The 24,036-nt window shown below is 38.8% G+C and overlaps 1 protein-coding gene across 6 annotated transcripts in view; it reads left to right on the forward strand.

Annotated features, from left to right (window-relative positions):
- Positions 1-24,036, forward strand: part of ppfia4 (PTPRF interacting protein alpha 4) — a 682,729-nt gene that overhangs the window by 221,070 nt on the left and 437,623 nt on the right. The window lies entirely within an intron of this gene.

Raw genomic sequence — 24,036 nt, forward strand, 5'->3', positions numbered from 1 at the left:
CTTTAGCTAGACCGTTCCGTGGAGGACTCGTCACCCAGGCAAGGGTGGACACATACACAAGCCCCCCACCGGTCTCGTAGCATCTCTCCTGGTGCGTCTGAGGGGTGTTCCCCAGACCCTACTTTTATCCCCACTCACGGGGTCTCAGGTGTCAATCAGGTTGGGATGATGCAACACATCAACCAGACCACTCTAGTTGCCCCCTGAGGGGTTTCAATGAATAGAACAGTACTCAATACACAATCTTTCTCCAAGAGACAATAGCAGTAATCAGTGGTTCCGTTCCGCTTTTGTTAGGAGGAGACATTCCACTTTTGTGTATCCCTGCGTTGTCAATAACAACTGCCTTTGCTGTTATCCTGTGTCTTTCTCATCTCCCTTGATAACAGCATCGGAATAGTAGCGATTTGCGATTCTCTGGGGGGGGGCATTGATGATTCTGTACCCTTCTGCCCATCAGAGTTGCTCATCATTCGTAACACTTCAAAAAGGCAACAATTATACCAGTGCCCTTTTCTCACTGTTACCATCAGGTAGGAGGTACAGAAGCCTGGAGGCACACATTCTGTCATCCCCTCAGTCATCCGATTCCTACATGGACAATGAACCTGTGAACACTACCTCACTTTTTGTAATATATTTCTGTTCTTGCTTGATTTTTAATCTATTCAATATATGTATACTGTAATTGATTTAATATTATTAATTTTTCCTTCTATATTATGTATTGCATTGAACTGCTGCTGCTAAGTTAACAAATTTCATGACACATGCTGGTGATAATAAACCTGATTGTGATGAAGATTGACATTATATTTAGGATCATCATGGTGTTCAAGTGTTTGATCTACTGTTATTCCAGATAGCTTCCTGCATTGACTTTAACAAATAACCAAAAAGCAAATCCAAAAAGTTCTTGAACTCGTAGAACTAATTAAATCTTTACTGCTGGTGCCATCTCCAGTGATGTTTCTATCTTATCACATTATCTGAAAAGTTCTCTTCAAATTTACAAATGGCATTCTATGCATTGTTACAAAAAAAGAATCACTGGCCAAGGCAGCACTGAGCTGCAACATCCATTGATATCATGGCTTGGGCTTAGTCATTAGTTGTTAGTTGTTGGTAGGTATGGTTTTGGGGACAGTGTGGGGAGTTGTGGGTCAGGTTAGGGTTTAGGGACTGGGATGAGTAGGTGTTAAGGTCAGGGTGGTGAATGAAGAGTCAGGGGTAAGAGTTTTGAGTCCCGGTCGAAGCACTCCATGGTTAAACGTCAGTGATCCTGTAGAGAAGTCGGCAGGTGCTGAGTAGACAGTGAATCCCAGATTGGAGACCAGTCCTGGACAGTGAGTCTGGGTGCGGGCATGACTCGTGAGGGCTAGTGACCACTCAGCCAAGCCTACCCAACTCACTGGAGTTCGAAGTCCATATGAGTCCTGCAAAAGAGGCCTGAAGGTTAAACCCAGCCAGGTCTGGAGGGCAAGGCAGAAGAACGAAGTCCAGTGCATGGCATGCCCAGGGGAAGGTGCCTGAAGTTCAAACACTGAAGGTAGAGGCCCAAAGGAGTCGCAAGGGCACAAAGGAGTCAGATGGGCCCAGATCACTGGGGTGGAGGTCTATGCTAGTCCAGAACTTGAGGCCTGAAGATCAAACCAGTGTTAGGCAAGTCCTGGTGTGAAGTCCAGAAAAAGAGGCTCAATGTTTATGTGTTTGAGAATCTGAGACAAGGACTGGAGGCATAAGGCAGTCTGTCCTGATGTTGGAAGCCTGTCTGTGTGTGTTAATGGATGGGAAATGGGCTTTTTTTGACATTTTATTTCTTTTGTTGTTGTTATTTGTGTTGTTCTGCAGAATATCGTGCAAATGCTATGTTGGTGCCCTTGGGAAGATGTGGTGACACTTGTGGGCTGGCCCCAACACATTCTTGGGAATGCTGGTTGTTGACACAAATGATGCATTTCACTCTATGTCTTGATGTACTTGTGACAAATACATCTGAATCTAAAATAATCTATTCCATGTTGTCCATCTTTTACTTTTTGTTTGAATCACCTCCAGTTAAAGTAAAGAAGGATCATTTGAGATGGTATTGAGTACCTCAGGGCCGTGCATCAGCAACACACTCCCTGCCCTGCTTATGGAGGTATCCATATTGGCCTCATCACTTCACCACTGGCATTCTCAAATGAGTTATTATGTATTTCACCTTTCTCTTGTACTTACTGCTTGTTGGAAAATGTACGGTTACTTTTCACAATTGTACCTAGCTCTCTGATTAATGGGTTGTTATCACAGTTCCCTTTCATTTTAACAAAACCACTCTGCCTCTTCAGCTGATATTGTTAACTGACCAGCAAGTTCCAGTGTCTTGCAACTCGCTCTTTTTCTCTTATTCCTATGAACTTACTAGCAGATTAATACATTAATAACTGCATGACATAAAATGGCATTTTACAACAGGGAATCAACTTCAATATCTGCTTTGGAAAGTGAAAATCTATTTTGACTGAATCCACTATACTGTATTTTATTGTAATTTTTGAATGCTAAAAGAATGAGCTTCATTTCATTTTGCGGGAATTAGATGAGCTGAAGATAAAACTCTTTTCCACTCATGTCTATCTACTTAAATTTTGCTTCTGGTAATTCCTTTTTAACCAATGAATACATTTCTTCCTAGTTTTAGTCAGAAAGCAAAGCTATACTTTTTCAAGAATAGAAGTGGAACATTGAAATCTGAAATGCACAGAGGTCAAGTAATATTTGCTATGCCAAAAGCGATTAACTTGGGTGGCATGCACATGTTATGAGTTTAAGTTTAATTATCAATCAACCATACATGAATATAGCCAAACAAAACATCATTGCAGATCATATAACCAACAATACACAGCACATAGCACACTTCACGTAGCACTTAGCACAAATAGCACATATGGTTACAATAACAGACAAATATACAGGCACAAAGTAAAACCAAAAAAAGCATTCTAAATCCGAATGGCATGGCCTGTAGGTTGATGGCAAGTTGTCCTGGTCCAGCTTGTCCTTTTACTGAGCGAACACTGGAGAGCAGCACAGATGGGAGGGGCCAGTCTCCAACCCAGTATGGATTCCAGCATACTAACAGAGGCCTCTGCTCTCTCCCACACTGCTTTGTCATCTCCTCTCCCGGGTGGTGGCTGCAACAGATGACTCCGTGGCATGAGGGCCCACTCCTCGCCACAACCAAGTAACGCAGCTCCCCTGTTGTCAGTCTCTCCAGTGAACCAGACTTGCAGTATTCTACATTACCAATGTCTAACAGGGCATCACAATCACAATAGAAAAATGTCTAAGACAATCACCCGCACTGCGTTCCGTCTCAACACAACAGCGGTACGCAACAAGTCCAGGTGACAAGACAACGGTACGCAATATCTCCTGCTCCCATCAGGCAACTCGCTGATGGGCAGACCTGCAATTCTTGATGTTCTTAGTATCTGGCAGTGTCTTGCAATTGTTTAGTAAAATGTAAAAGATGAACAATTGCAAATTTGATTGGACCTGGATTGGCCGCTGCTTCAGAGCTCACTGCCATTTTACTGGAAATCAATAACCATTAATTTAATAATCAAAATACAAAAGAATTGTCAGTAAGTTTAGGACATAAGTGGAAATACATACTTGAAACTTTCACATCGCATATATCTGGTCCTCAATGTGTCAACATTCTGTATATACTTCTTCTTTTGATATGCCATTGACCCTGTGGGAGTATGTGTCTTTGACTAGTTTTGCTATATCATGTATAAAGTTGAAACATAGAAACATAACATAGAAAACCTACAGCACAATACAGGCCCTTGGGCCCACAAAGTTGTGCCAAACATGTCCCTACCTTAGTGTACCTCTCTGCCCTGAGACATGCACTGAATCATAATACCATATCTGATGCATTTTACTCAGCCTTTTCGATTTATAGAGTTTTACCTGATAAAACATTTTACAGTAATGTGTTTCTTTTATAAATCAATGTATGGCTGTACTTTAAGAGAGAGACTGCTAATGGCACAGCAATAATACGGTGCAATTATACTTCAACCTGATGCAGAACCACAAGATACAAGGCAAGTCTCCATATTCCTGTGTAGTTTATGTAATTCATCATTTGGAGCTAAAGTGTTGGAATGAAATCTTGAACTGAACTGATACAGGAAAAACCATCAATGTTTTTGTTTCCCTTTTTTCTGTACAGTTCCAATTCCATATTCTGAATATTAGGACAATTTTGATTATTCTTTCAATGAGTTCTGCAGTGCAATTGAATGCTCCATTTTAAATGCCATCCATCATGAAGGACCCCCATCATCCAGGCCATGCTTTCCTTTAACTACTGCCATTGGGAAGGAGGTACAGGAGCCTGGGGTCCCACATCATTGGCTTCAGGAGCAGTTTTTAATCCTTCAGCTCTCAGGCTTCTGAACCAGTGTGGACAACTTCATTCACCTATGGACTAATTTTCAAGGACTTTTCAGCTCATGTTGTCAGTGTTATTTATTTATTTATTCATCTCTTCCCCCTCCCCCTTCCCCCCTCTCTAAGTTTACTACGAACTTTGAACTAATGTTATGACCAGGCACTTCCATGCTAGAGCAACAACTCCTTTATCTTTTAGCCCCAACACCTTAATATATCACAGTGACCTATTCAACAGCAAATATATAATACAGGTGATGCCAGCTGTGCCTATACTCCTTATTGTTCATTGAGCAATTTCATTAAGATTCTTTAATAAAGAGTTTGCTTTCTCTTCACAATTTGAATACCTCATTTGGACACAGTTTAATAATGGACAAGACTCTCCATCCAGACCTGTACAAATATGATGCATTTTGTTTCACAATATCAACGCTTCTCCCTGCATCCAGACACAACACGATATAACTTGGGTCCTTTTGTTCTGAAGCCAAATTTTCAAGAAATTATCTTCCCTTGTTTTCGTAGGACCCAAATGATCTCTTAACTTTATTTTGGACTATTGTCTGTTTGGGAACATTAAATAAAATGTTAGTGGAATCTTCAAGTAGCTTATGTGTAAGAGAAAGGAAATGGGGTTACAGCTGCTAGGGATGGAGCCCTAGGATTGTAGTTGCTTTGGAGGTACTCAGGATCCTTGTTTCTGATGAGGTCCTTAGTTTCCATAAAGGAAGTGTATCTGGAATTTGTTAGCACTTAAATATTCTTTCATTTGTTGCTGCAGGCTATTTATTCCCCATTCATAATTGCCCACAAGGTAGTGTTGAGCTGCTGTGTTATACAACACGGTTATTGAAGGAATTCCCACAAGGATGTCAGCTGGTGTGTTCTAAGATATTGACCGAGTGGCTTTGAAGGAATAATGATGCATTTCTAGTGTGTGGTTTGAAGTGCTGATGTTCCTATATTCTTGCTGTCAGGATACAAAGTGATCAAAATCATGTGTTTAAAAGCTCCTGTCATGAAAGCCGTGGTGGTTAATTGCAATGCAGTTTGGAGTATGCTTGTGGTGGATGAGGTTCCAGCGAAGCAGTTTGCATTATCTTGAACAACATTTAGCTGATTGTTTTCTATTAACAAATCTAAATTGGGGCTCTGTCACAGATACAACTGGCTTCCAACAACCACTACCCAGTAATTAACCTGGGCAAGGGAGGCTGCCACTATGTTTATCTCTTGTCTAGATTTGTCTTTGAGTAATAAAAAAGATCTTGTGGCTTTTATTTTATATTATTTAATATCCCCATACAACATTAAAGAGGCTACTCTGCTCATCAGGTCTATGGTGTTCTAAGAGAAATCTCATCGGCTTCAAACCTTTATTTATAGACAACCCTCACATTTTGTGGGTGATGTTGGGAGTTGTTTGCTTTCTTAGTAAACAATCTGTATCACAACTTTCATTAATGTCAAGTCACATCACTTGTCCACGTGTCAAGAAATGCAAAGTGTTGTTCGTTTCACATGAGTTGTGTGAGATGTACTTTTATTCTTCATCTCAGTTTTTTGGGTCATGTTTTGTGAAATCTCAGGTCTGTATATGGTAACATAAATGTACTTTGATAATAAATTTACTTGAACATGGAACTTTAAATTTTGAGTCTTGTAAGAGTGCATTTCTGTTACCTAAGGCAGGGGTCACTAATTCTCAAATGTCCCTCAAACCAACAACCCTCCGTCTATATTGACAGTGATTTACATTAGTGTGTTGAGCTATGACATTGTTATTGGGATGTAAGAGGGAGCCAGAGCACCTGGGGAAGTCCATATGGTGACTGAGATCTTGCAGCCTCCACACGGATTATACTGAGGTTTAAAATTGAACTCAGTGCTGGAACTGAGCAAACAGAACTACCTGCTGCATCGTTATGCTGCCAAAGAGCACTGCAAATGGAATTTCAGTGGCAAAGATTTATCCCTGTCATACCCTTTTGGTATTGTATTGATTATAAGGAAATGGTCTAGGCTAGGGCAAAATCTTTGAATAAGCTTTTAAGTGCTCCCGGTGTAAATTAGAGCTGAGATTATTATTCTTATGTAAACCATAGCAAATCCTGTACTGTGGTTATAAAACAAAAATTGCCAGCAGTAATGGCAATGCATTATCTGCTGTGTAATTTGATTATAAAAGGAAAAGCTGCTGTTAAGCAATATTCACATATGAAACTCATGAAGAATTGAATGCAAATTGCAGCATTAAAACAGGACATTTGGCCCAGCAAGCCAATGCTAATGTTTGCACAAATATCACCATATTTTACCTAACCCTCTGATATACTCTCCTACTACTTTAAAATAAGGGCTAATAACCATTGTCTGGCAGAGGCAAAGATGGTGCTGGTGACACAGGCATTGATTTTGTGGGCTGCTCACAAAACTTCAAAATTTACTTCTTCTGAACTACTATTGCTGCCTGTATTTTCCCTTTAAGTAATGTACTTTTAAACCATCTCAATGAACTACCGATTTTTACAGAATCCTGAAAAACTCAGCGGACTCAGCTCTCAGGAATGTAGCTACAGCAGATGAAGGTACATGGCCATGGCCGGAAGAGAGGAAGGAGGGGAGCACTCCAAGCCAGGCTAAAATGGAGGGGTGTAAAGCTTCCTCTCCCCAGTATCTTATTGGCAAATGTGCAGGCTCTGGAGAGCAAGATAGAAGACTTGAGGGCAAGATTGCTGTATTGAAGGGAAATGAGGGATTACTGCATTTCGTGTTTCATGGAGATGTGGGTCACCTCAGACATGCCAAATGCATCAGGGCTTCTTGATTCATTGGGGGGGGACTGGACTGCTGATTTAAAGAGGGCAATCTGGTCATCTGCCTGTTCTCCTCCTACCTGCATACAGGCAGAGGCTAAAGAGCGAGGTTGCAGAAGTAAGGACAACAAAAAGGTGGTCCAAGAGCCAAAGGAGCAGCAGTGGGACTGCTTTGAGTCAGTGGGCTGAGTCATGTTCAAGGGCTCAAGGAATGAATATGCCATGGCTGTCACAGACTTGATAAAGTCAGTCATGGATGAGTGTCTCCCCACAAAATCATTTAGAGTTCTACCAACCATAAGCCCTGGATGAACCAATCTGCAAAGGGCCAGATCAGTGACATTCAGGTCTAGTGACTAAGTAAAATTCAAGAGGTCTAGGTACAATCTCTGGAAAGCCATCTCGCATGGCAATTCTGGACCGAACTGGAATAATAGAAGGATGTTTTACAGCTGTGACAGGGCTTGAATGCTGTCACCTCCTACAATGTAAAATCAATCAATGTATGTGACAACAAGGTTTCACTTCCAGATGAGCTCAATGCTTTTTATGCTCACTTGACCAACAAAACATGGAGGTATCTTCACAAACTTCCACAGCACGATGTTATTCCTGAGCTGGGCATTGGAGTTCAGAGTTCAGTCCTGCCTTCCTCTGTTAGTAGTCTATATGTCTTTCCCGTGGCTTGTGTATTTCAGTGCTCCGAAGGTATAACGGGTAGTTATTGTAAATTGCCCTGGGATTAGGTTAGGGTTAAATCGCAGTTTTAGGTTGCTGGGGCAATGCTGTTTGAGGGGCCAGAAAGACCTACTCTGCGCTGTATCGCAAAATAAATAAATAAATAAATTGTTTTTTACTAAATTGCCAGCCACTTCCCAGTTATTCATAGTTGCTTATATTTTCTTGCAGACTATAAGCTTGAACCTGACATTTATCTGGAGAACATCACATTCCAATTATGTTGTTTGGTAGAAGCTTTTGAAATTGTCAGGTCTCCAAGAGTCAATGCTGACTTTGAGATCCTCCTGCTGACCCTGACATCTGTGTTGGTGTTCAGGCATGCTTGGTTAGCAATAGTTCAGTCAGCTTGTTAAATCAATGGGCACAGATGTAGCAAATTGGATTAATTGTAGAGAAGTGCAAAGTTTGCAGTTTTATTTGAATAATTGAGAATTTTTGGATTTTGCTGTTGCCTTGTCTTTGTTCACAAAATTCAGAACAACAGCATAGGCAATTATCAAAATAAATTGTATGCCAACCTTCAAAATAAAATAATTAAAGTACAAAAATTGAATCTTATAATTCTATAATACCTTGCTTGTACCTCAACTGGAGTGTAAGGGAAGTTTGATAAACAACTTGACATAGTTGCCAGAATTGAAGATGAACAAGAGTAGATCTATATTCTGTGTTCCCCTAGAATTTGCAAGAATGACAGGACAGAGTCGAGATGCCGTGTTCCTGGTTGTGGAATTAAGCACTGGGATCTTCTTCATTGGATAAAGGGCTGACCATTCATGATTTAAATGAAACTTAATTCCTTTTTTGAAAGAGTGATGATGCTTTGGGATTGTCAAGCCCAGAGGCTCCAGACATTCTTTTGCTGGCAACATTCAGTGCAGAGACATATTTTCATGTTAATGGGACTAGGGAATGTGGAGAGAGAGATATTTAAGAAGAAACATTTATCATAATTTTATTGAAAGGGAGAGCAGATGTGAAGTTTGATGCTTCTAATTTAAAGCCAAATTAACTGTGAATTTCATTTTATAGCTGGAACAAAATCTCAATCTGATGAATTGGTTACTTAAATGCTACTAATGGCAAGCCTCTTGTGTAAAGCTGTGTATGCCTTCTAGGTCCTTCTCTTACAAGAGACCAAGTTGCATTCATCAGTAGATAGTGGGTGGGAATTTTCATCTGCACTGTAAACTAATGTAGTCAAACATATCAAGCCAAGACCTAATAGTCCAGAGGGAATGATCAAGTAAAATTAATGTATCTTTGTTTTCTCCTGTTTTCTTTTCAGACATTTGCAAGTTTCCAGATTTATATTCTTTTCCCAAACATTACGTATGTCTCTTCTAATGTATTTTCACAACCTGAGGAAAGTTAGGGATTTTTTTATTTGGAGCATCATAGAATCTTAGAAAAGTACAGCACAGAAACAGACCCTTCAGCCCATCTAGTCCATACTGAAACAATTTGAACTGCCTATTCCCATTGACGTGCACCGGGACTATTGCCCTCCATATCCCTAATATCCATGTGCCTATCCAAACTTCTCTTAAATGTTGATATCAAGCTTACATGCACCACTTTGTGCTGACAGCTCATTCCACACATGACCCTCTGTGTGAAAAAGTTTCCTTTCCTGTTCCCCTTAAACTCTCACCTTTCTCCCTTCAGCCATGGCCTCTGGATGTAGTTCCACCTAACCTCAGTGGAAAAAGCCTGCTTGCTTTTACCCTATCTATACCCTTCATAATTTTGTATACCTCTAACAAATTTCCTTTCAATATTCTACCTCCTTTTAATACAGTCCTAACCTATTGAATCTTGCCTTATTATTCAGGTTCTCTGTATCCATTGCCTTACCTTCACCCACTTTACTGGTAAATTCCTCAAAAAAGTCAATAAGATTGATTAGACATGACCTACCATGCACAAAGCCATTCTGACTATCCTTAATCAGTCCATGCCTATCCAAATACATCCAGTCTCTTCGAATACCTTCCAATAACTTTCACACAACTGAAAGGCTATAATTTCCTGTTTTCTGTTTATAGTCTTTCTTAAACAGTGGAACAACATTGGCTATCCTCCAATCTTCTGGTGCCTTTCCTGTCACTAAGGATATTTTAAATGTTTCTGCTGGGGCCCTGGCAATTTCTGCACTTACCTCCTGTAGGGTTGGAGGGTGTACTGTTACGAACCCCGTAACTGAGTCACTTACCAGCAAAGATAGAGAGGTCCGTTGAAGTCTGATGGTACTATTTTTAACAGTATTTATTAGTAAAAATACACAAAAATAATATCAATGCAAACATACAGATAATATACGTCGTCAATACTAAATCTAAAAGTGCGGGTATAATAATAATCATTAAGAAATAGCTCTATCGTTGTCTAGGGGATGATGTATTGTCCGATGGAAATATAAAAGTCACTCAGTTCATGCAGGCTGCAGCCTTTTGTTGGAGAGAGAGAGAGATTTGGAAAAAGTTGCCGGCTTTCCTTTTTTATGATTTTGATCCGTCAGAGTCTCGTTGGTGTGGCCGTTCACTTGTTGGCTCTCCTTTAGCTAAGCCGTTCTTCCGTGATGAGCCCGCTACCCTGGCAAGGGAGGACGCACACGGGCTCTCCCTGGCGTTTGCTATAAAACGCTGTCACTGGCTTTCCAGCGTTTCTCCTGGTGCGTCTAAAGGGGTTGTTCCCCAGACCCTCTTTTATCCTTACCCACGGGGTCTCAGATGTCAATCAGGTTGGGATGATGCAATCCCTCAACCAGCCCACTCTGGTTGTCCCCTGAGGGCTTCAATGAATAGTACAGTACTCAATACACAATTCCGTCTCCAAGAGACAATAGCCGTTATCAGGGGTTTTTGTTTTGCTGAGGCCAGGACACATTCCAAACCTTGAGGATTCTCTCTCATTTCCTGGGTCCCAGACCCGAATTAATAGCGACCTTGCGATTCTCAAAAAGGAGGGGGCGACTTTGTACCCTTCGGTCCCTCAGAATTGTGGCACATTCGTAACAGTACCTTGTCAAGACATGGGGATTTATCCACCCTGATTAGCCACAGGGTAATAAATACTTCCCTCTTCTGTAACCAGTGCACAGCCCATGAAGTTGATGTCACTTCACCTCACTTGTATAGGCTCTGTGTCCATACAGATGCAAAGAATGCATTTAAGATCTCCCACTTCTGTTTTGGCTCCATGCATGGATTTCCATTCTGGTCTTCCAGAGGACCAATTTTGTTCCTTGAAATCCTTTTGCTCTTAACAAACCTGTAGAATCCCTTAGGAATCTCCTTCTCCTCGTCTGTTGGAGCAACTTCATGCCTTCTTTTAGCCTTCATCATTTCTTTCTTAAGTGAGGGAAGATGAAAGTTTTATAACATTATAAGAGGCACAGGCAGAGTGCATAGCTGGTGCCTTTTTCCCAGGGCAGCAATAGGTAAAACCAGAGGATATCCTTTTTTTTTTAACCAGCATGCAATAAGCTGGGGATGGGAACAGTGTGGACATAATATGTCTACCTGATGATGAGCATGTTCAGCTTCATTGTTGTTGGACTTTATTGACCAATAAAGCACATTTTCTTTACCTCTTCCCTCCAAGCCCCTCCCCCCTATTCAGCCATCGGTAATTACTTTGCATTAGTGTAATGACTGATCTTATTCAATTTTCTGATATGGTTCCCTTTGTGTGTGTGTGTATATATATATATATATATATATTCAGTGCATTTTGCTAGTAACAATTGTGTTGCAAGTTGTTGGATAGCTAATTGCAAACAGTTTTTTTTAGCTGCAAAGACCCAATTTAAAAATCATATATGCAGTGACCTATCTATGCATTGCAGTGTAAAGGCTGTACAGGGAGCAAATCTTGCAGTTGCTGATTCTGTTGGTGTGTGTCTCAGTTTATTATGCTTGGCTCAGTCCCCAGTGTACAATCCTGAAGCTTATTGCAAGGCACTAGACTCTGGAAATAATTGTTTTTTGGGGATTTGATTGTGATGGGCTTGATGGTGTTTCTTTTCACTGCCTAAAATCTAAATTTTCTTCTCACAGATAGTAGGAGAAGAGTTACTGGGTTAAAACCAATTTTGGTTTCTAATTTGTTTTTTTTTATTCATTCAGAAACCACTGTATAAGTCTGGGAGATGGAGTTGTACTTGTGCCATTGATAGTGTAATGAAATGATGTGTCACTTTATTTGCAACCAGTGTTGCTTTTCAGCAATTAAGCCTCATGTAGTAGATGTAGTTGAAGGATTTTCTTCCCTTTCTTAAACCTGGTCTCTGTGTTCATCACAAGCTTCATTGCATCAAAATGCTAAGTAATTGGAGTATGATCAGTATACGTTTTACTGTAGGAGGACTCTTGCATATTAATAGCTCCATATTAAGTTTGGTTGGAAATGAAGTATGTCTACCTCAATTCATTTTGTACTAAGTGATAGAAACAATATTTTGAAATTGGTTTTGCATGATGAGACTTGAAAAGAAAAGTCTGGTGTGCATCTTTTCATGATGAATTGGCAAAGCCTTTCAAAGGAATTGGTAAAGATAGAGAAGGAAGTTGACAATCACCAAGTTCTCCTGCATCTCAGTAGTATTCTGGAAGCACAAATGTGCAAAAGGACTAGAAGGAAGCGAATAACCATAGAATCATACAACTTGGAAAGAGGCTTTCATTGCAAATATGTCAGGTCTACAAATGAGCTGTTCTATAAATTCTAGCAACACACTCAAAATGCTGGTGGAACGCAGCAGGCCAGGCAGCATCTATAGAAAGAAGTACAGTCGACATTTTGGGCCGAGACACTTCGTCCTGTCTTCAACCCTTTTCCTCTTCATGGACACCCCGCTCTGGTCTTCTGTCTGCTCTGGATCTCTTTATTGCTAATATCCTTCCTATAAATCCTAGTCCTTTTGCTCTTTTTATATAATCCTGCTTTTTTTTCTTTAAACCTCTATGTGCTTTTGCAAATCATTTAATCTATCTCACCACTTTAACTTCCCATTTTTGAATAAATCTTAAAGAAAATGGTATAAAAGTCATCCAGCAACATCTCATGGTGCAGCAGTCATTCAAGTCAAGATACACTGTATGTAGTATTAGACATCAGCGCCAAATAGTTGACAGTTGTTTTATCCCATTTTTCCAATGCATTTAAAAAAGCAGCACCATTTTGTTTGTTAGTGCTAATATCAACCTGTCTCAACAATTTGTTTGGCATAATTTTAAATTCATTTCCAAAAGTCAGAGTAAAATTTATTGCCAGAGTACATGCATGTCGCCACATACAACCCTGGGACTTTTTTTCCTGAGGGCATACTTAGCAAATCTATAGAACAGTAACTGTAAACAGGATCAGTGTACAACAAACTGCATCTGCAAATATAAATAAATGGCAATAAATAATGAGAGCATGAAGTAACAAGATAAAGAGTTCTTAAAGTGAGACCATCAGTTGTGAGAGCACCAGAAGTTGAATGAGTGTAGTTATCCACTTTTGTTCAGGGGCCCGAAGGTTGAGGGGTAGTAACCATTCTTGAACCTGGTGGTGCGAGTCCTGAGGGACTTTCCTTTGGTAATATTGGGAGCTTCTTTCAAATAGAAAGCCACTACTTTTGTACTCCACCTGCAATTCCCCCATCCCACTCCAATTCCTCTCCCATCCTCCAACCTTTGAGGAAGCATTGATTTGACAGTTATACTATCGTGCTATCATTTAGAAACCCAACAGCTGCATGTTATTTGACAGTGGTCCTGAGTTGAGTGGTTGCAGAGTTCAGCTTCAATGGTAAGGAATTGGTGAATGGGAGAGAAAGATTCTTCTTTGTATTAAAAGTAAATAAAGGGAATCATAGTTTTCCATAGTCTTCACAGATATGTCCTCCTCATCATAGAATCAAAGTTATGCAACATAGAAACAGACCTTCAGCCCGCGCTGTCCATGCTGGCCTTCAGGGACTCATTTATGCTAATATCGTTTGCCAGCACTTGATCTTCTGATGCCTTGTCTAGAAATTTAAATGCTGTGAGAGTCTCTGCTCACACCACACTCTCAGACATTGCATTTCAAGCACGTACCACTATGCGGAGCTTTTTTTTAAAAAAAAACTTCTTTATATCTCTCCTAAATTGCTTAATCCTTGTCTTAAACCAGTGTCCTCTGGTTATGGTCATCTTAGTGATGGAGAATCATTTACCACCATCTGTTGTAGTTATGACCTCATAACTTTGTGTGCCTCCAAGTTCTCCCTCAGTGTTCTCAGCCTCAAAGAAAAACGTATCTTGACTTTACCTATAACTCTTGAACACAGTATCTACGGGTGCTTTCAGTGTCGTAAGGCAGCAATAGAAAAATTAGTCAACTTGATGTGTTGATAGAGACTTGGTATAAGAGAGAATGGGCTAGAAATTTCTGAGACCATTTGGAGGTTATGGACCATTTGAAGAGTTATGTCCATGATGGATGAACTGCAGATTCCAGTATCTGCAGTTTCTTGTATATCTGGACTTCCAGAAGACTTGACAAAAGGTTGCTTTTCAAAGTTGAGGGAGAACTGTTGAATATTGGAGTTACTAGCAGAACATAAAACATGAGAAGTGGAAACATGACTTGGCCATTTGAACAATTGTGCACGAACTGCCATTCAGTAAGTTCGTAACTGAACTTGTATCTTAGCACAATTTTCCTGGGCAAACCCCAAATCCAATGATTCCCTGAATATTTAAACAGACATTCAATGTCTATTTTGAATATGCTGAGTATACTGAGTAGCCTTTAGGTAGAGAATTTCAAAGATTCACTGCTCTTTGGGTAAAGAAATTTCTTTTTATCTTTTTCTTGAAAGATTGACCCTTTACTTTGAGACCATGAACTCTGGATCTAGACATTTTTCCCCACCCAACAATCTAACGTGCTCCTTCCCCTCCCCTCGCCACCTTATTCTGGCATCTTCCCCAATCCTATCCAGTCCTAATAAAGGTCTCAGCCCGAAATGTCAACTGTTTGTTCACTTCCATAGATGTTGCCTGAATTGCAAAATTCTGTACCCTGTCAACCCTGGGTTTTTAAAAAATAAATAAATATACATGTCAATGAGATCACCGCTTGTCCTTCTAAACTTGAATTTGGGCCCAGTTTGCTTAATCTCTTAATCCAACTAACCTGGCAGTTTGGAAGTAAACAGTCATTGAAATTCCTTTTTTGGAAGCATATCATTCCATAGAGATCAGAGAGCCCAGACCTTTACATTTTATGCTCAATGTGTTCTCACCAAGTTCCTGTGTAAATGGAGTGTGACGCATCAGTCTTTTGTACTGAACTCCTCTTGTAGACAAGGTCAATATATTGTAAACCTAATTATTTGTTCTTCTAGGTCTTTTGCTCTGATTTTCTACCAAAGCAACTTAACTCCTATATTTCCACATTCTGTTCTGTCTGTCTTGTCTTGCAAATTCATTTAACCAGTTCATATTCTTCTGAAATACCCCTACATCACCATATGTTCCATACTTCCATTGAACCTTGTATCATTCGTAAACTCAGATACATTACATTTGATTCTCTTATCCAAATCACTTTTCAGTTTATCGACTGATTTTCATTCTAGTGCCATGCATTCAAATTTATTTTAATGATTTCTTGTGTGGCATCTTGTCAAAGGTTTTCTGAAAGTTCAGATATGCCTCATCACATTATGATTCATCATATTCTGCTAGTTACAACCTCATAAAAATGTAACATTTTAAAATGTGGTTTTACTTTCATAAATTGATTATGCTCAATCCTAATATTCGACATAATACGTGGGACATGAGAATGGAAATTAGGCCAATCGGCTCATTGAGTCTGCTCCTCCATTCCATCGTGGCTGATTTTTTTTTATCCCTCTCAACCCCGTTCTTCTGCCTGTAACCTTTGAAGCCTTGAGTAAATAAGAACCTATCAACCTCTGCTTTAAATATACTCATGACTTGGCCTCAATGATTAAGTCTTCTGGTCCATGAATCACCAACTATAGGAAATGTTCTTTCCACATCCACTCTGTCTAGGCATTTCAATATTCAATAGTTTTAAATGAGATACCCCTCATTCTTCTAAACTCCAGTGATTACAGGCTGAGACCCATCAAACGCTCCCCATACATTAACTCTTTCATTCCTGGAATCATTCTCTTGAACCATCTCTGAATCCTCTCCAATGCTAGCATATCTTTTCTTAGATAACGGGCCCAGAATTGCTCATAATACTCCAAATGTGGTCTGACCAATACCTTATAAAGCCTCAGCATCACATCCTTGTTTTTATATTTTAGTCCTCTCAAAATGAATGCTAACATTGCATTTGCTTTTCTCACCACTGACTCAAACTGCAAGTTAACCTTTAGGTATTCCTACACAAGAGCTTTCAAGTCAATTTTTGAATTTTCTCCTCGTTTAGAAAATAGTCTGTACCGTTACACCTTCTACCAAAGTGCACATCTATACACTTCCCTACTCTATGTTCTGTCTGCGACTTCTTTGCCCATAATCCCAATCTATCCAAGTCCTCCTACAAACTCCCTTCTTCCTCAATACTATTTGCCCCTCCACCTATCTTTGTATCATCTGCAAATTTGGTCACATAGCCATCAATTCTGTCATCAAAATCATTGACGTGTAATGTGGAAAGAAGCAGTCCCACTACCAACCTCTGTGAAACGCCACGTCACTGGCAGACAACCACAAGAGGCCCCCTTTATTTCTATGCTTAGCTTTCTGCCAAATCAGCTAATCTTCTATCCGTGCTAGTATCTTCCCTGTAATATCATCTGCGTGGCACCCTGTCAAAGGCCTTCAAAAAATCCAAGAAAAGTATCCATTGATTCTCCTTTGTCTTTCCTGTTATTTCCTCAAAGAATTCCAACAGGTTTGTCAGGCAAGATTTTCCCTACTTTATCATGTGCCTCCAAGTACCCTGAAACTTCATCCTTAATAATGGACTTAAATTCAGTCTTAAATTCGAAACAATCTTTTTAAGATATTTGGGGACCTTTCCTAAATTATTTTTCCAATTTATAAAGTTTAACAGTGCACAGACTTTTATGTATATTTTTATCTTCTCTTCTTAAGCGAATATGTTTTCTTTTCTAATTTATCCATTATCATCCATCAGCTTTTTTCTTTGGTAGTTGGTAGGGGATTGACTTTTTTTTATATAAATTTTTTTCTTATGATGTATGACCTATCTTTAAATTTTTGATTACAGAGTGGTATACCTTTATGTGATGTGCTATAATGTTTTGATCAATTTTATCACAATATATGAATGTACACAAGTTATGTTGAGATGTATCTATGTGTTGCACTCTGTAAATCTTTTTTTTCTGAATAAAAATATTGTAAAAAGAAAGAATAATGGACTCCAACATCTTTCCAAACAGTGAGGTCAGGCTAACTGGCCTTTCTTCTGCAAGTTAATCTTTCTTCTGCTTCCCTCTCTACTTGAAGAATAGAGCGACATTTGCAATATTCCAGTCCTCTGGTACCATTCCAAAATCTATTGATTCTTGAAAGATGATTATTAATGCCTCCACTATCACTTCAGCTACGTCTTTCAGAACACTGTGTTGTATTCCATCTGGTCCAGACAACTTGTCTACTTTCAGACTTTTCAGCTTCCCAAGCACCTTCTCCTTATTAATAATAACTACAACTCACTTCCGTTCTCTGACACTCAAATTTCTGGCATACTGCTAGTGTTTAGCACAGTGAACACTGACTCAAAATATTTACTAGCTTCATCCACCATTTCTTTGTTCCCCATTACTATCTCTCCAGTGGCGTTTTCCAGTGGGTCGAATATCCACTCTTGGTTCTCTTTTTATCTTTGTACATCTGAAAAAACATTTGATATCCCATTTGATATTTTGACTCGCTTACCTTCATATTTCTTTTCTGTCCTTATGTTTTCTTTTAGTTGTCTACTATTGGTTTTAAAGGTTTCCAAATCCTACAACTTCTGACAAATTGTTGCTCTATTATATGCCTGCCCTTTTGCTTTTGTGCTGTCTTTGACTTCCCTATCAGCCATGGTTATCTCATCCTCCCTTTGGAATACCTTTTCATCTTTGTGATGTACCTAAAATGCACCTTCTGAATTGCCCCCCATAAGCTTAAGCCATTGCTGTTCTGTTGTCATCTCTGTTAGTGTCCCCTTCCAATGAATTTTGGTCAGCTCCTCTATCATCCCTCTGTAATTCCCTTTACTCCACTGTAGTACTGATACATTTGACTTTAGCTTCTGCATCTTGAACTGCAGGGTGAATTCTATCATATTATGATCACTGCCTCCCAAGGCCTTGTTACCATTTCTTTAAGACAAGTTTCCATTATGTTGATGTCAAGCTAACAATATTTCCCTATTTTCTGTTTTCCCAGTTTCTTCACCGGATGAAGTTTTCATCGTGTTAATCGTTGTAATTTTCTCCCATAAGCACTATAGAAATTGGTCGTTATATTGAAGTCATAAATTGATAGATATTAACAGAATTGAGTGATAATCGATTATTGCAGGACTGTGATGCTTGGGTAAAAGATAAATTGTGATCTCATTGAATAGGAGAGTAGATGCAAGTGGTTGAGGTAGACATGGACCAGTTGGGCCAAATGGCCTGTTTTAGAAATACTGGGTTAAAATATTATCTCAGGACTGTCGAGCAATATGGTGGTAAATGGGTGTTTCTCAGACTGGAGAATAGTAGATGGTGATATACCCAAAAACTAATTGCTGGGATTGTTGTAGTGTAAATACTTCACAAAGGATATGAATAGTATTTCAAAATCCTTGGATGGCATATATGGAGCAATGAGGTGGCAGTGATAGACTGCAGTGGAATATTGAATGTTGATGGATAGGTGGAAAAGTGGCAGGTCAAGTTTACTGCAGAGAAGAGTTCCTTCTGGTATAATTTGTATAATTTCTGTTCAGTTTGCTTCTTCTGTAATCTTTGAGCTTTTAATGCTGTGTGCCCGATACTGCTATGAGTAAGCTTTTCATTGCACTTCTGCAGACACATACTTGTGAATCTAACAATAAACTCAACTTTCATTTTGACAAAAGATTGTTTCGGTAGAAGGGATGTGATGAGATGATATAGTTAAATAGTACAGTTCTAAAGATTGTCTGTGAGTAGGACATCTGTACACACATGCCATAATTTTTGAAGGTAGTAGAAAATGCTGAGTGCATAGTTTATTTGCAATTAGGAAGGATTATCAGCATTAAGCAATTTCTGCCCTACTAGTGTTTTCCTTTTTCTTCCTCACTGTTCTGTGGAATCTTTAGTGATCTGAGCAGTATATGGACATCTTTCTAACGTGTTCCATTTGAGTGATGGTATCAGTTAGCCCCATACTGCATGTGCATGTTTTGGGAAAAACATATGTATTTTAAGTAAATTATTAGAGAGGAATACAACAGAGAAACAAGCCTTTCATTCCACCACCTGTACCAACAGCGCCAATTACACTTATCCCACATTGATCCATGTAATTCCATAAATTCTCCGAAGATTCTACCTCTCATTTATACACTAAGAGCAATTTATAGTGCCCCTTATACAAATTAACCTTTTTAAACACCAACACGTACAACTGACACTGTTTTTAAAAACTGTTGGCTCCAAGCGTGGTGCAGTGTCTAACAGCTGTATTAGTGCACGCAACTGATGCAAGGTATAAACTGTTCAGCAACAGACTCCTGTCCCAGTTAAGTAGCATAATGTCCCAAATAAATGAAGAGAATTCCAGCTATTTTCTCTATTTTGTCCTAAATAAGTAGCTGACCTGATAACCAATGGCCCAATTAAGTGGAATCCACTACTACCCTTTACCTATAGTTGACAAGACAGAGAAACTAGAAGAAACAAAGTAGGCTAGGAACTATTTAAGGTAATTTTTGTGCATAATTGTGTGCATTTTTGGGTATAATGTCTGTTCTTTCAGAAGAATATAATTTAAGGACATTAATTTGAAAATCATGCAAACTCAAGCTTCCTAACAAAAGATACATTCTTTCTGTGCAATTGTTGATACACTTGTGAAAGAGGTAGTAAAAATTAATTTTAACAAATGAAAGAATGCAGGGGAATCTGACGTCTACCCAGAGCAGTAATCTACACTTATTCCTGAACCTTACAACCTGCATGTTTCAAGCAATTACCAGGAAGTTAAAACCAAAATTTCTAATGAATTTTCTCTGCATGAAATGATTTCTAAAGGTCACCAGCAATCAGTTATGAGAAAATTATTACGTTTGGCAACACAGTAGGTGGTGTTTATTTATTCCAAGCTTTATCCTGGTCCCAAATTCAGATAACTGAACAATTTCAAAGATTGATGTTAAAGTTTATTGTGATATATTTGCATATTGCAGAATGTATTATTAGTCGACATGTTTCATGGTATAAGCTGATTACATTAATGTATCATTTTTGTTTAACCCAACACTGATATATATTCCTAATTTTAATGTTACCTTGCATATAAAGTCATAATTTTGGCTGGGAAGATTTAAGTACTTAAATGATGTGAAATGGAAAGCTGTTAAAATTGCTTCCGAGGAATATTGACTTTTTAGATTAAAAAGGCTACCAAAAGCAAATATTCATAATTTGTGATTTATTGGAGTTCAATAGTAATATTTTTGTCAGTAAAATACATACAATGGAAATGCATTTTCAGTATTTATGTGGTCTGAAGAGCTTGGATAATTACAAGTGGCTATCAGAGCAAAACAATTCTGCAATTAAGCTGCCAGGTTATTAATTATGAAATAAAACTGAATAGCTTTAATGTTACTTACTTTTGACATTATTGACATCTTTGGTAGCTAGAGACAGAAGAAATTATTTTCTTTTGGTTTTTGTGGATTCCGCATTTTGAGCTGGCTAATGTGTGTGAGTTGCTTTTGGAATGGTTTGATATAGATTATAAACCAGGAGGGTAAAAGGTTGAAGAGATAAGTGGATTTGAATGTGTGCAGTGAATTTGTTGGGTTGGTGTTTAATAGCTTTCGCGTTTTTGATTGAAGAACAAAAACAGTACCTCTTTGCCTTATCCATCCTTCCCCATTCTCACTGCAACTTAAACCTTACTTGTTTAACCTCTTACCCAGTTTTCATGAAGATTGTCAGTCTGTAATTTTAACTCTAGTAACTTTAAAACGAAGGGAGATACTGTATGGTATGTTTCAAGTGTACAATGGCATGATTTGTTTGAAATGCTCTATAGACCTTCTCATCTCTGGTGACTTTGCTACAGTCTATCTTTATGATCCAATCAGCATTGATTTTTTAAATTATTTGCAGTTTACAAATTAAATTTTTAAGGAAGTATTGAAAGAGTACAAATGTGCAAATATGAATTGCTAAAAGACAGACTTTGATACAGGTTTTCATTTTGTTGCAACATCTATTTCAGTTCCCTGGGCATTATGATCAAATGAAATGGTCTTGTTAGTTTTGTTTTGTGCCAATGTGGAGTGCATATAGGTATGGATTTGTTCTGATAGCTGATTTAATTTACTCAATCTTCCTCCCTAACATTCACTCTGTCACCCATTCCCTGACCCATCTATCTTGCTCCCCTTGTTATATTAAGTTGGAATTTGGAGTTCAACCCCAGTGTCGGCTGTAAGGAGTCTCTGTACGTCCTCCCTGTGGAATGTGCAAGATTTCCATAGATATTCCATAGGTTAATTGGTCAATGTAAATTGCCTCGTTACTAGGTTAGGGTTAAATAGGGGTTGTTGGGGGTTGCTAAGTAGAGCACCTTTAAGGGCTTATTCTGCACTGTATCTCTAAATAAATAAAAATAATAAATAATCATTCAATCTTAGCTTGATTCAGGAGTCTTCAGCTCTGATTGAAGAAACTAAATTGGGATCGATCTTGTTTCATGTATGTTTGTACTACCTTGAACTTGGGTATGTGACTACTTACTAATCATCCTTTGGAGCTCCCCTGGTGAGCTGGTCAATAGGTTTTCAGAACCTGTTGTGACCTTCAATGAAGGAAGGATTGGGTATTAATCTGGTTCCAAATCAATGTCCTCTCCCCACTCCAGCTGAGAACTTCAATCCCAGACTCATTCCAATACATGTGACAAAAGAACACACAATACTGTAATAGTAAAGCCTCTGTCTTCATTGAAGCAGTCCTCTCATGGCCATACATTGAGGATATTGCTGTTCTCTGCTCACAGCCTGTTGTTAGTAATTCAATTAGTAGCCTAAATCTGTTTCATCTGAAAAATTCATGCAAAAATCAAACTATTGCAGAGCAATTGAACAAGAGGTGGACAGCAGGATGACTGTCGATTACCTATGTGTCTGATGATAGTTTTATTTACTTAGGGAACATGTGAAGGGGCATTTTACAATGTTATCTTGTGGAATTATTGGAGACCCTGGGCCAATTTTGTAACAAGCAAACTTCAACAAGCGATAACATGTACCAACAGGCTGCTGCACCTCCTATGTACCAAAGTGATTATACTTTAAATTTTTTTAATTACCTGTAAGAGGGTTTTCAGTCCTTTTGAGATTGGATAGCAAAACATTTTTTTGATGTTTTAATTTACATAATGACAGCTGTTCAAGTGAAGGAAGCCATGCTAAAACAGAGATGTGAATTATTCCTTTCCATCAGCACTTCAGGTTAGAGTGAAACATAATTTCAGGACTTATTGAGAAATTAAATTCAAGTTGAGCTTTATTATCCATCATCAATGACTGAAAATGTTTGCTGTTAGTAGAGGGATTTATTTAGCAGGTAATGTAGTCTCTGAGGAAAGTGAGGTAGGGTTTGTGTTGGAAAGAGTCAGTTGAATTTATAATTAGCTGACTGCATCAGCAAAAATGTGCCTCCAGTTTTGATTCCAGTTAAAGCAGATAGTAGCCTGTCTGTAATCTTCTGTTGCTTAAAAGGTTCCTAGAAACCTGCTTTGTTGCTGCTGCTTAGGGCTGCAGCTATCAATGTCCTAAACAATGAATTCTGTCCTTTTCTTTTTTTTCCATTATACCTCTAACCTGTGTTTTGGACACCCATAACTCTTAATTCCAACTTAGTTTTCTGCTTTATCTCTTTTTGTGCCCTAATGTCAAATTGTGTTCAAGTGAGTCACACAGGTACATATAGTAGCTTATAGTACAAATGATGCATATTCCTAGTACCAGGTTTCCCCCGCTATCCGAAGGTAGAGCATTCCTATGAAACGGTTTGTAAGCCGGAATGTCGTAAAGTGAATAAGCAATTACTATTTATTTATGTGGGAAAAATTTGTGAGCGTTCTCAGACCGAAAAAATAACCTATAAAATCATGCCAAATAACACATAAAACCTAAAATAATAGTAACATCTAGTAAAAGCAGGAATGATATGATAAATACACGGCCTATATAAAGTAGAAATACTTTTCTGCAATCATTGCGGCATTGTGTAGTGTAGCGAAAATCTCAAGCAAGTGCTCTCGGCGGAAGCACTCCCTCCAGTAACCTTTAAGCTATGAAGCTGCCAAAATATCAAATAACAAATCATACCAAATAACACATAAAAATACACAGCCTATATAGTAGAACTAATGTATGTACGGTGTAGTTTCACTTACTGGAATCGGGAAGACAGCGAGCACACTGATGATGGTATGTCAGGCTGAGTCATTGGAGGATGGGGTGGTGGGACACTGGGGTGTCATCTCATCGTCATCTGTTTCCATCAGGGCAGGCAGGTCACCTTCTATGTCTACCTGCCTCGATGTCAAAGGTCGAGGCTCGTCGTCTGCTGTGGCTGAAGTGGAAGGCTTGAAAAATGACAGTATGCTTGACTGCTTAGTCTATTTTCTATCATACAGTTCTTTGTAAGCACTCAAACCATCCTGCAAATATGCCCTAAACCTATGTACCCTTTCAAAATTAAAGTCGTACTTTTCTGCAATCATTGCAGCATTGTCAATCGCAGCGGAACTCTCAC

Source organism: Hemitrygon akajei, chromosome 27 (genome assembly GCF_048418815.1).
Source record: "Hemitrygon akajei chromosome 27, sHemAka1.3, whole genome shotgun sequence".
Classification (NCBI taxonomy): Eukaryota; Metazoa; Chordata; class Chondrichthyes; order Myliobatiformes; family Dasyatidae; genus Hemitrygon; species Hemitrygon akajei.